The following is a 12,975-nucleotide window of genomic DNA, read 5'->3' as shown; positions in this document are numbered from 1 at the left end:
TGTGTCATAGACACCTTTAGCAGTCTAGTGAAGCCTACTGACCACTTCTCATATTAATATTTGTTACCTACATTCATAATTAAAAGAGTTAAATTTCAGTTTGAGGTTAATGAAAATAAAGATGTATTTTTTCCTATCCAAGTTCATGGACCATCTAAGATCTATCCTTTGGGTGTCCATGGGCCCCAGGTTAATAATACCTGATCTGGGAGGTATAAAGAGGGGGCAGTCCTGGGACTCACCTGAAAAATTGTTATACATAGCATGTACATGGGGGTGGGAGTTACAGTTCAATTTTAGACAGTTTCAAAGACATACATTATTTTGTATATTCAAATCTCCATAGCAGGGGTTCTTAATCTGAGGTACATGACCTTGTTTTTAACATATTTTGATAACTGTGTTTCAATACAACTGATTTCCTTTATAATCCTTTATGTATCTTTTTATGTATTTAAAAACATTATCCTGAAAAGGGGTGTATAGGCTTTACCAGACTGACAGAGGGGACTCTGACACACAAAAAAATATTAGAATCCTGAACCTCTGGAGTAGGAGTTCTATCCAGTGAGGACCCCTTACAACTCATGAACATAACATACAAGCAACAGTGCTCTTAACTCAAAATCTGGAAGGCGCCTCAGTAGCCTGGTTCCACTTTTATTTTTTTTTTTCTGGCTCCATTTTTATGATGAGGCAGCAAGGGCTGTTCACTTAAGCCTTTCTGATGCTATTTTGGGAGTTTTCTTCTTCTTTCACGTAGATTCTAAGAGAAGGACCTAGATTTGAGGAAGCCAAAAAATTGGAAGGATTTTTTTTTGTCCCCTCAGCAGTCAAGAACAAATAAGAGGGGAAAAAAGACCAGTAGAGGTACACACTCCACCTAGCTCTCACTGGGTACTGAAGGCTCTGGGAGTTTTGGGGGGGGGTGATTGACAATAGTACTCACTTCCATTTTAAGGAGAGCCTATTGCTAGGACTGTTGCTTTGTATCAGAATCCATAAGGGAAGTTCATTGGCAGTCTGACTCCCAATTGTCTTCAAATTGTTTTGTCTCTAGAAGGCTGTTACACTTGGCTGTGACAATCATTTGTGTTACAGAGGAATGTCTTCTCAGAAATGGAAAATGAGTTAATGACACAGCTGGAAGGAAGTGAATTTCAATATATGCATGCCAGTTATATTCATGCTATGGTATCAGGGTCTAGTTTTCTCTCTCCTAATATATGGGTGATGGCACTCTCACTACTGCCAACTAGTGGGAATGCTATGGAAGGATAGCTGCTTAACATCTGGTGCAGCTAATTTACTATGGGAGATATGAAAGGGTCCTTTAAGCCTATGTATAACCTTGTCTCTAAACTAGTGCAAATGCATGGTTGACAGAAGAGAAGCCAAATCAGCAGGGGCACACTCCCACCTATCCTCAGTCCTGAAAAAAAGTATTCTGCTATTTTTGAAATTTTTTTCCATTCCTTCCCTTTTTTTCTCCCCTACAACCAATTAAGAAAAGTGGGTTTATTGGAAAAGATTAAAGTAGCCTTGAACCCTGCCCCAAGAATCATTAATGCATGTCTCCTTTTTTTGACCAAAATCACTTCAATTTTCAGGAATTTTCTATACCTGGAACCTCCATGAAATTATTTCCCATGCATATGCAACCTTTCTAACTGGCAACTCCTTAACCATGCCTTCAGAGGTGCACCTGAACAAAAAATGCAAAATATGCATATCTCTCTCAAGATCTCTATCTCTCTTTCTCTCTATATATATATGCACACATCTGTATATAATGTATATATACACATATGTATACATACATTTATCTATATATCTCTGTGTATGTGTGGGGAGGGGAAGAGAAGAGAGGAAGAGAGAGAAAGAGAGAGAGATGCATTTTTACTTTTACTTTAACATAAAGGAAAGACAGCGGAAATCTTCAGAAGAAAAGGAAAATATTGCAACATCTAGATCCTCTGGAACAGAGAATAAACTTATCATAAGAATCTCTAGAATGGGTTAAAAACTCATTAAGTGATATAAATGAAAATCTGGAACCTAGGATAGGATGATAGATAAAATATCTTTCAAAGATGAATTTTAAAAGATAAAAATGAGAAATGACAGCTTAAAATAGTTATGAAAATCCTAATAAAGCAAAGAATTGTTAAAAGAGAACAGTGGCACTGGTAGAAGACAAAAATGCAAGGATGGCAGAACAAATAACTAAGTAAAACTTAAAAAAACCCAATAGCAACTCAACTGGGATATATAAATCTCTATAAACCAAAGGAATAAAGCTAGAGGACCACTTGATGAAACAATCTTGAAATTATTGGTTGCCAAGAAAAATTCGAAGATATAATGAGTTTGAGTATCAGGATGGTCTAACATAAGAAAAACTAGAAAATAAACAATATCAATATGCAAATACATAAGTATTACAGTAGATTTTTTAAAAAGCTATCAACAAATATAGGACTTTTATGTGTTAAGAAAAACAAACCACTAACAAGCATAGGAATGTAAGGACATTATCCCTGTGTTTTCAAAAACATTTATGTAAAATCAAGATTTGGCATTAATTTAATGGCAAAACACTAGAACCTAGAAGATTGAAGCAAGGGTACCCATTATCACTCTTATTATTTATTGTAGTGCTCAAATGTTGGCTATAACAATTACAAGAAAGGCAAATTAAAGGAATAAACTAACAAGACAAGATAATCCCTCTTTGCAAATATTAAACCCAGTCTCTCACACAATGATTTACTTAGAATACGCTAGAGAATTTACAATTTTAAGTCATTTCAGCAGAATAGTAGTCCTAATAACGAATCCAGAAAATGTCATCATGTCTGTATATTATTAGCAAAACATAGGAAGAAAACACAGATTACATTTAAAAATCTAGGAGTTAACATACCAAGTAAGGTGTAGGATTTATATAAAACTACAAAACATTTTTTAGAGATGCATTTTACTTTATAAGTGCAGATAACTTGACCTTAATATTTTCAACTTCAAAAATTCTTTTGGACTTCTCACTTGTCCTATTTATTTTGTCTATTCATAGTCCTATTTACTTTTTCCAGGCACTCAAGAGAAGTTTCTAAATTGGAAACCTATGCAGAAAAATATCTATTTTTTACTGGCTGTCTCACCTTATATTATTAATAAAGAACTCTACAGTGTGACTTCCACAAGAAAAAGCAGGTGACTAATTCCTGCCACAAGGTTTCATGGTGCAAAGGCAAATGATAAGTTCCTGTGCTTTGAATTTAATTCCCCAGTTAATTTTGACTACTCAGAATAAATTCTGTACTGAAGACCTGTCTTCCCAAAAGCTGCAGCGTAGGACAGTGGAAAGAACATTGACTTCAGAATCATAGGTCCCGCTCACTACCTGGGTGACCTCTGGCAATTCACTTCCTGTCCCCAGGCCTCAGCTCCCTATGTATAAAATAAGATGACATACATGGCCTCTGAGCTTCTGTCCAGCTCTAGATCCAAGACTTCATTCCAGACAACAATTTCTTGACCCATGACCGAAAAGCAGGAAATTCTTTAATACTCAAAACAACCCACCAAAATTATACTCTTTTTTAGCTATCTTTGCCCTATTAAAGGGCCATCTAAACACTCTTTGAATAGTTCTACAGTTGGTTTCTTCTTAATAAAGCCCCACAATTTTATAAAAATAATCAGTTGGGGTTTTTTGGTGAGGCAATTGGAGTTAAGTGACTTGTCCAGATTCACACAGCTAGGGAGAGTTATGTGTCTGAGGTCAAATTTGAACTCAGGTCCTTCTGACTTCAGGGCTGGTGCTCTATCCACTGCACCACCTAGCTGCCCCAAAAATAATCAGTTCTCAGGGATAAGCACCTAATTTGGCAATAGCATTGATCTTCCTGTAATCCTTTTCTATCTGTCTTGGAAACTAAAATCATAAGTTGGATTATGATCTGGGAAACCCTGAGATTTCAATAAACTATCTACTTATCTTTGTAATGGCTTTGCTATTGTAAGTGGATTAAAATAGATGCCAGCCTTTCCCATTCTTTGCCCTCTCTTACAGTCTGATTGGCAGCTAGATGGCACAGTGGATAGCGTGCCAGGCCTGGGGTCAGGAAGACTAAACTTCCTGAGTTCAAATTTGACCTCAGACACTTATTAGCTTTGTATCACTTAACCCTGTTTGCCTCAGTTTCCTCATCTGTAAAATGAGCTGGAGAAGGAAATGGCAAATCACTCCAGTATCTTTGCCAAGAAAACCCCAAATGGGGACACAAAGAGTCAGACGTGACTGAATTACAACAAAGGGACTGCTTAATTTGGTCCAAGTAATTTTCTTTCTTTGCCTCTTAAATCATATCTAATTCCACACTGTTGTCTTCCTCTCCTAGAAAGAATATTACTGAATAGAAAACTTTCTCCTATCAACAACAGGACCTTCCATTCACCTTTACTGTAAGATTTAGGGGATGACAGCAATTTATTGTTGTACCTGTACCCTAGTTTGGGGCTCATTCCTACCTATTCAATACTAGGTGCTGAGAATTAAAAATAATGTATAGTGACCACTCTTAAAGAGAAGGGAGTATTTTGTTCAAAATATTTTCTCTTTTAAAGAAAAGAAAGAGAAATATAGAATGACTACTGGTTTTTGTTTTGTTTTGCTTTTTAAGGCAAAGAAAATCAGAAATATATCCTGGGAGCTATGAGGAATAATAAATGAATGAATACATTCTGCAAGGAGCAGCAACAGAAAAGGGTAAATGCTAGGAATTGATGAAAATGGAGAAGAAACCCAGAGAGTGGGAAGATAGAGTTAGTGACATTGGCTGGGGGCAAGAGAATGAGAGGCAAGGAATTCATGGGTAAAGTGCACCACAGATAAAAGACCCAGTTATACAGGGGGAAACCAGCACCTGATAAGAAGGATCTTTGAGGCAGTCTGAGGAATGAAAAGAAAAGGGAGTTCTGCAGGGAACATGAGCATTTGCTTGCCTATGCATATGTGTTACACAGATCATGTTTTTCTTTCTCCCTCTTTTTTTTAATCGTGTCTAATCCCACCTTCTTGCCCTCATCTTCTTCTAGGCAGAATATTACTGAAACAGAAAGCTTTCTTGATTATCTCCTTACTTAGGGTTGGGGAGGATTTGGGAAGGACAAGAAAGCTAGCAATGGTATTCAGAGGAGGAGGAGAAGGAAGTCATTTAAGCATTTTTTTTTAATGAACAGAAAGAAATTCAGAGGGAAACAGACCATTAAGACAACTTTGAAAAGTAACATGGAGAATTTGTTTTATACTTTTCTTATAAGCAAGCTATACATAATAGAGATTTGTTTTCATCTGTAATCCTTTTCTGTTCTTTTTTGTACATAGTGACCTCTTTTTTTGTGTTCATGAAATTCTTAATAAAAAAGAAAATATGAGAAAGAAAAATACAATTACAAGAAGTAGTAATTAAATTGGAGAAGAGAAGGAATGTTTGGAGATTTTTTTAAAGAAGTTAAACAGTAAATCAAATATGAGACTCTGATCAGTGAGTTGTAGGGGAAGTAGAAAACAGAGAGCAGATTATTTTTTTTAAATGATAAATGGCAAGCTGTTGTGGAAAATGCAAACAGCAAAATGATTTTCAAAAATGATTGGTGTGACAAGTATTCATCAGTGATGGCTGGCTATGCAAAATGCTATTTATGAGAAATAGAAATACTTGTAACTCACATGTCCAATATTAATGTAAATTAATTAAGAAGGAAAGCATGACTGATTTTAATCCTGTAAGGGACCACACAAGAGAGCTGTTCTGTCCTTGGTCTATATCTATGGCTCCCTTCCTCACTGTCAAAGTGTCTGCAGCTCATCACCCTTCATCACCACATGTAATGTCTGTCAGCACTTCTGTTATTGCCATCACCATGACTTCCAAACTCTGTACTCCGTTCCTAGTTTTTTCCTTTGACTTTCTTTTCTTCTTCTCTTTTCTTTTCTTTCCTTTCTTTCTTTCTTTCTTTTTTTTTTGTTGCTTCTCCCATGGTCCTTGGTTTTTGTGTCAAAAGGTTGGCTTTTCGTGGATCTCGAACCTCAGAGTCTTCTTCTTCCTGCTTGGTGAGCCAGCCTATTACATAATGTGTTATCTCCAGGTCTTCTTATTTAAAAAACACAACACAACACAACACAAACAGATTAGAGACAGAGGATACATCAGAACACAGAGTGTCATGTTTTGGAATAATAGTCTCTAGTTATTTTTTGATGCTGTTGGTTTCTCAGGAACTATTCCTTCATTGTTGAAAGTATTTTTTTCAGCTTCTTTCTATTTTCAGAATAATTGCAGATACTTGAAGATGGCAGAAGGCTGACTACAAATAACTAAGCTTTTACTGTATATGAAACTAATTAATCAATAAATGCTTAGAAGCTAAATACCTAACAGGAAGGGGAAAGCCCTGTTCTACCTTTGAAAAAGGAAAATTACTCTTTTCTAGTTGGACCGAAGGACCATCAAAGGGACACTTGCCACTAACATGAACACGGATGTACAGAAAATGTGCTGCCTAACTTTTTGGCTTTTGGCAACCATGTGAAGCAATGAGCCAGTGTCTTCATTTCAAAGAGAACAAGAGAAACTGAGTACTTAGTTAATGAGAGTTGGATACCAGCTAACAGTGAAAAAACCTAAGGCCCTTAAACCTTTTTGCAGAACAAAGATTTTTCAAACCTGGCAGAACTGACTATTGTATTGATCCTGGTATTACAAACAAGCCTCACACAAACCAAGAAAGATTTAAAGTAAATACATTTGGGACTGAAGGAAGGCTCATAGAATTAGAATTAGAAGAGACTTCTGCAGTCACCAAGTCCTGTTCACTCCTGTTACAGATGAAGAAACTAAGTCTTATAGAACTTTAAGGACTTGCCCAAGGTCTGACTGAAACATGCAGTCTCTCAATTAAATTTATGAAGTAATTGCTAAAGGTTATCATTAGAACTGCGAGGATCATCACTGAGTTCTGTTACAAACACTAGAATCCATAATACTCTGTCTTGCTCTAGGAAACAGCATATACTTTCTAACCCTTATTTGAATACAATAGAATGGCAAAAAACAAAACAAAACAAAACCAGTTGTGCTATTGTGTGAACCTACTTCATTAATCTCAGTCCTGGGACATTACTCCCATTCTCCTACTCTGAGCTCCATTTTCTGTTTGTTTCCTCATGTCCAAATGGATACTCGAACTGTGACCCATGCCCGTGCAATCATATTCTATCCCTGTCTCTACCATTCAGGCTGGTTTGGACTTCGAGCAAATATACTTTGCCCTTACCTCTATCTTAGCCCCACTGCTTCTCTGTAACTTTGGGAGTCAGCCAAACATTCAACGCCAGCCTACTTAATTCCACTCAGAAACTTGCTTGTGCTTTCCAGTTTAGTCAGAGTCCATAAACTCTGCCTTTGATTTTACTGGTAACCACCTGGCCCTCTTTTGTGGAAAGGAGATTAGAATAAAGGAATACTATCACTGGTTCTGTTGAATAAAAACAATGGTGAGAAGGCAGAGCTAACTATTCAACCCTTATCCTGTTTTTATTTTTTCTCTAGAAAGAATAAAATTTAGACTAGAATGTAGGAACAAAAATAATTAAGAGAGAATTGAAACATAAGATAAATTAGAAGATAGCAAAAAAGCACTCGAATGAAGTCAAGCCTCCAGGCCCAAATAAATTGTGTTTGAAGGTACTGAGGCAATTATCAGGTACGACTGCTAAACTATCTCTGTGATCTTGGGGAAAGAAAAAAAAACTATAGAAAAATTCTAGAATGTATGAGTAAAGGAATGGCTGTCATTACCTAGAAAGGGAAGCAGTGATTATCACAATATCTTCAGTAAGAACAAATACAGACTAAGCCTATTTCATTCTTTGACAGATTTCCTAGGTTGGTAGATTAATGGAAAACTATAGCCACACATATACCTAAAACATATACTTGGATTTCAGTCAAGTTATTTTATAGTTTCTTGTGATCCCCTTTGTGGACAAGATGAAGCAATGTAGTCTAGATAATGACACAGTTAGGTAGACTTGGAACTGAATGAACGAATGGAACTAAAGTGTGGATTAATGGAACAATGTCAACCTGGAGAGAGTTCTATTAGTAAACTGCCACAGGGATCTGTCCTTGTACTTTTTAACATTTCAATTTATTTCTTTTATCATGATTTAGATGGAGGCAGCATGGCACAAAAGAGAGCACTATCTCTGGAATCAGAAAACCTAGGTGAAATCTTACTTCTGGTGCTTACTACCTGTGTGTCTTGATTAAATAATCTCCTTGGGTCTCTCAATCTTGATCTGTAAAGTGAAAACGGAGAAGGAAATGTTTCCCTTTGAAAACTAGGATATATGTAATTGGCTTTTAAACATTTTCAAGGAATAAAGGAATATGTTTAAAGGACTCATAATAATTGTAATTATATTAATAACCTTAGAACTTCTGCCATTGTGCCGGTGAAAAGCAATGGAAAAGGCCAAGCAAAGATGATAATACTAAATGATATATTTTAAGTGTCATTCATGTCCCATTTGAATATTCATATATATATATATATATATATACATATATATATATATATATATATATATATATATACAGATGCCTAAATACACATGCGTTGGATAAATTTTAATAATAGGCTTTGGATATGTTTTAGTAACTGTCTTTGGATATGCATTACTAATTGTTGCTAAGGTCTCAAGCTGAAATGAAGCTTTCACATATGAAAATGTTTTAGTCATTAAGAAACTTTTAAACTACTATTCCTGGGGGTATATACAGTATATGTACATACATTTGGAAAAAAAGAAGGAAAATACTTGTGTTTCTCAAGATGATCAGAAATCTGGCCCCTTGTCAAACCACACAATAGATATTTACAGTTGTTGTTCAGTCATTCAGTTGTGGCCAACTCCTTGTGACCCCATGGACCATAGCACACCAGGGCCCTTCTATCCTCCACTATCTCTCAATATCTGTCCAAGACCATATTCATTATTTCCATGGTATTATATATCCATCTCATCCCCTGCCATCTCCTTTTCCTTTTGCCTTCGATCTTTCCCAACATCTGGGTCTTTTCCAATGAGTCCCATCTTCTTATTATGTGGCCAAAGTTTTTAAGCTTCAGCTTCAGTATTTGACCTTCCAGTGAATAGCCTGAATTAATTTCTTTAAGTATTTTCTTATTTCATCTCCTTGCTGTCCAAGGGACTCTCAAAAGTCTTGTCTAGCACCACAATTAGAAAATCTTAAAGAACTTAGCTCTAAGAAAAATTTTGTTTCAATTTGTTTAAGCTCATACATTAAATGGATTGGTTGTCAACAGCATTTCAGTATGTGCAAAATAGTTAAATGGATGTGAAGGGGACAAAAGTCTGCAGTGTGTTCTAATTGCTTGGTTAAAAAGCCAATTTTTAAATTAGGACGATACTGGAGAAGAACTACTACTAAATAACAGGGTTTAATATTGTAACTAAATTTTTATTAAAGCTTCAAATAATTTTAAAAAGAACCATTTTTACCTTATTTTATGAGCTTTTCTAAAATAGAATTATTTTGTCTCTAAGAATTTTTTTCCCTTTCTTTTCCTTTCTTTCTTTCTTTCTTTCTTTCTTTCTTTCTTTCTTTCTTTCTTTCTTTCTTTCTTTCTTTCTTCTCTCTCTTTCTCTCCTCTCTTTCTCTCTTTCTCTCTTTCTTTCTTATTCTTCCTCTACCCTATCTATAGAAATATCCATATCACGTACAGGATTCAGATAAAGATAAACAGAACAAGTGGTGAAATGATCTAAACTTTCACGTGAGGTATAGGTAGCCTAATTTGATGTTCTTCCTATAGTTCTGATGTTTATAAGTTTAACCATAAGATTTGAATTGGTTTTCATCACATGAACTAATTACTAGAAGGCCAATGTGATTATGTTTTGTCAGGCCCTAATAAATAATACTAAGTCTTATTACTTGCAGGTTTTAATAGCATTACCTAGGTAACCTCCATAAGTGACTGGAGCCTAGAAAGTCGATCTGTCTCTCCAAAATCTTCCTGGGAAGAAGGCCCATTCTAGGTATTGGGGTTTTTTGTTTTTTGGGTTTTTTTTTTAGGCAATTGGGGTTAAGTGACTTGCCCAGGGTCACACAGCTAGTAAGTGCCAAGTGTTTGGTCTGAGGCTGGATTTGAACTCAGGTCCTCCTGACTTCAGGGCTGGTGCTCTATCCACTGCGCCACCTAGCTGCCCCCATTCTAGGTACTGTTAACAACTAACACCCCAGTTAAAGACACCAAGATGTTGATTTGTTTCTGAGTTTTAGTGGATCAAACTTGACACTTTGTAGACGGTAGTCAAGGACAGACCCCCTTTGACACAGAATTTCAAACAGAAAATGATTCCTGGAAGCAGACAACTTCACGAGATAGATAGCTAAATCCAAGACAACAGAATAAAAAAAAATCTGCTGTTTAAATGGATGTTAACTGAATGTTACACATATGTGTTTGCTCAGCACCTGAATTACACTGGGAAGTTGGGAAGGATCTGGTGGAGATTAAAAATGAAGGGACATGTGGGTGGCACACCTGGGGTTTGTTGCATGTAATACTACTAATAGTTATTGTATTTCTTTTGCTTTGCTGTTGTATTCAGTGTTTCCTAATACTTCCTAATTCCTAATCTACCTGTAGATGAATCTACTTGTCAGAAAACTTATATTAAGGCATTCAGAGAGAAGATCAGTGAGATGTACAAGAATATTAGGCAATCTACTTCCAAAAGCAAGGACAGTGAGAAGAGAATTTCTAGCTTAACTTTCTTACTTCCCATTAGTTAAAACGAGCAGGTCTCATAACCTGATTCTGCAGAATCAAGCTGAGACATCAAACTGTAGCTCTGGTGTCAAGTGATTAGCTTGCAAATTCCAGCTGTACCCCCAGTATTTACTGTCTAGTATCTTCTTTTGCTTGATACAGATCTTCCCTTCTGCCACGTGTTCTTTGGTATGTAAATCATTAACTTCCCCTTCTACTTTCTGTAAATTACCCTATGCCCTTCCTTCTATGTAACTGAAATTTACATAAGGTTGCCGAAATTATTGCTCAGAAGTCACTGATTTTTTAATTTAATTTATGTTTTAAGTACAATAAAATTATTTTTATCACATCTCAACATTGTTAATGGTTATAATTGTCAGCAGTATCTATCAATGGATTCTTAGATGTTTTCTGTTGCAATAGCAATACATTTAAAAACTTAACAATTGAAGTTTTTAGTGTATCATTTGTACAAGTACAGAAAGGGGAAGGCAACACCAGGTAACAGTTCCTGTGAAAAAGACCAAGCCATCACAAATTCCACATGAGTAGGTTTTATGACATGACCTTAGAAAAACTAATGTAATTGTGGACTTCATTCCTCTATGTTTATATCCAGAGTGAAGGAAGGTATAGTTTAGCTCGATTCTGCCCTGACCTCACCACATCTAGAATGTTGTACTGAGTTCTGGGAAACACATTTGAGGTATGACATTGAAAACCTGTTGAGTGTTCTGGGAAATGTAGCCAGGTTGGTGAAGCACCTTGAGACCAGAGGAGATAAAAGACAATTAAAGAAATTAGAAATGTGTAACCTGAAAAACAGAAGTGAAAGCTGTCTTCAAGGATTTAAAGTGCTTTTTTGTGGAAAGGGGAATAAACTTGTTTTGTGTGGTGATAATCATTTAAGATCAATTGAGTCCCAATGAGGGCCCAAAACCTGAATTAATCTTTTCTCTCTCAGTGAACTAAAAATACCCCTTCCTGTGTCAGCAAATTTCAGGACCAGATGGAGCTGACCAACATTCTTCCTGTTCGTCATCACTGAGCCCAGGATGTCTGGGACCAGACACTCTCTTCATTAATGAGACTTTTCCTTCTTTTGTATCATATAGACATATGTTATGCATATCCTGGATCTATAATTTTGATTGATACTTTGACGTTCTTCTATTGTATTTACAATCTGCCCAATTAAGTAACTTCCTTTTTTTAAATTCTGTATGTTAAGAAACATATAGAGGCTATACCTTTTTTTTGTAACACAGACATCCTGAGTCTGATCACTCTAAACTGTATAAAACCCCTCTCATTTTGCTTAATCACTGAATCAGAATCACATTCTGGCTCCCATGTGTACATGATTTGCTAGCTAAAAGGGAATAAACTTATATAATCACGTATCACCTAATTTGTTGCCTTCTTTAACCAAACTTTCAGATTGACAATGGCTATAGAGAACAAAACCAAAAGCAAAGGAAAGACGCCGAAGAAAAGTAGATTTTAATTTATATATTTTTAAAACTTTATAATAATTAGAATTAAGATTGGAATAGGATACTTTAAAATGTGATGAATTCCTCATCACTAAAAATCTTTAAGTAGAGGGCAGAGGACTACCTCTTGTGGATTCAATTCAAAAAACTTTGAGTAAGCACTTACTGTTTGAAAAATATTGTCCTAGAAATTAGGAGAGATACAGAATTTTAGATGCTTCTGCCCTCATGAATTGTATTGTTTCTGTCTTTGTATTCTTAGCACCTAGTACTCTGTATTGCACATATTCAGTACTCAGTAAATGCTTGATGAATTAAATTGAATGAAGATAGGTTCTATGTTTCATTTAAACTTTTGATCTATACAAGCACCTAGGTAACACAAGGCCTTACACATAATAGGTGCTTAATAAATGTTTGGAGAATTAAACTACAGAAATTGGCCTCCTGTACATAATTTTAGTCTCCAGCCTATGTAACACTCCAAACATTCCAAACATAATTTCTAACCTATTTGGCCATTCTAGGTATTTTACTAGCCAGCCTTCTGATCCTTCCTGATCTATCCTACTGGTATATAATAATTAATATATAGTTATGT

General features: G+C 35.7%; 1 long non-coding RNA gene across 1 annotated transcript; it reads left to right on the top strand.

Annotated features, from left to right (window-relative positions):
* The first annotated feature begins 4,404 nt into the window (after window positions 1-4,404).
* LOC110200651 (uncharacterized) lies at window positions 4,405-6,734 on the top strand. The gene is made up of 3 exons (XR_002322279.2): window positions 4,405-4,470; window positions 4,689-4,774; window positions 6,502-6,734. It is a non-coding gene; the product is annotated as an uncharacterized LOC110200651 (long non-coding RNA).
* The last annotated feature ends 6,241 nt before the right edge of the window (window positions 6,735-12,975 follow it).

The sequence above is a fragment of the Phascolarctos cinereus genome, unplaced genomic scaffold, assembly GCF_003287225.1.
Source record: "Phascolarctos cinereus isolate Bilbo 61053 unplaced genomic scaffold, phaCin_HiC Scaffold_1;HRSCAF=81, whole genome shotgun sequence".
NCBI lineage: Eukaryota > Metazoa > Chordata > Mammalia > Diprotodontia > Phascolarctidae > Phascolarctos > Phascolarctos cinereus.
Note: the sequence above shows the minus strand (reverse complement) of the source record. Positions and strands in the feature narration are given on the sequence as shown.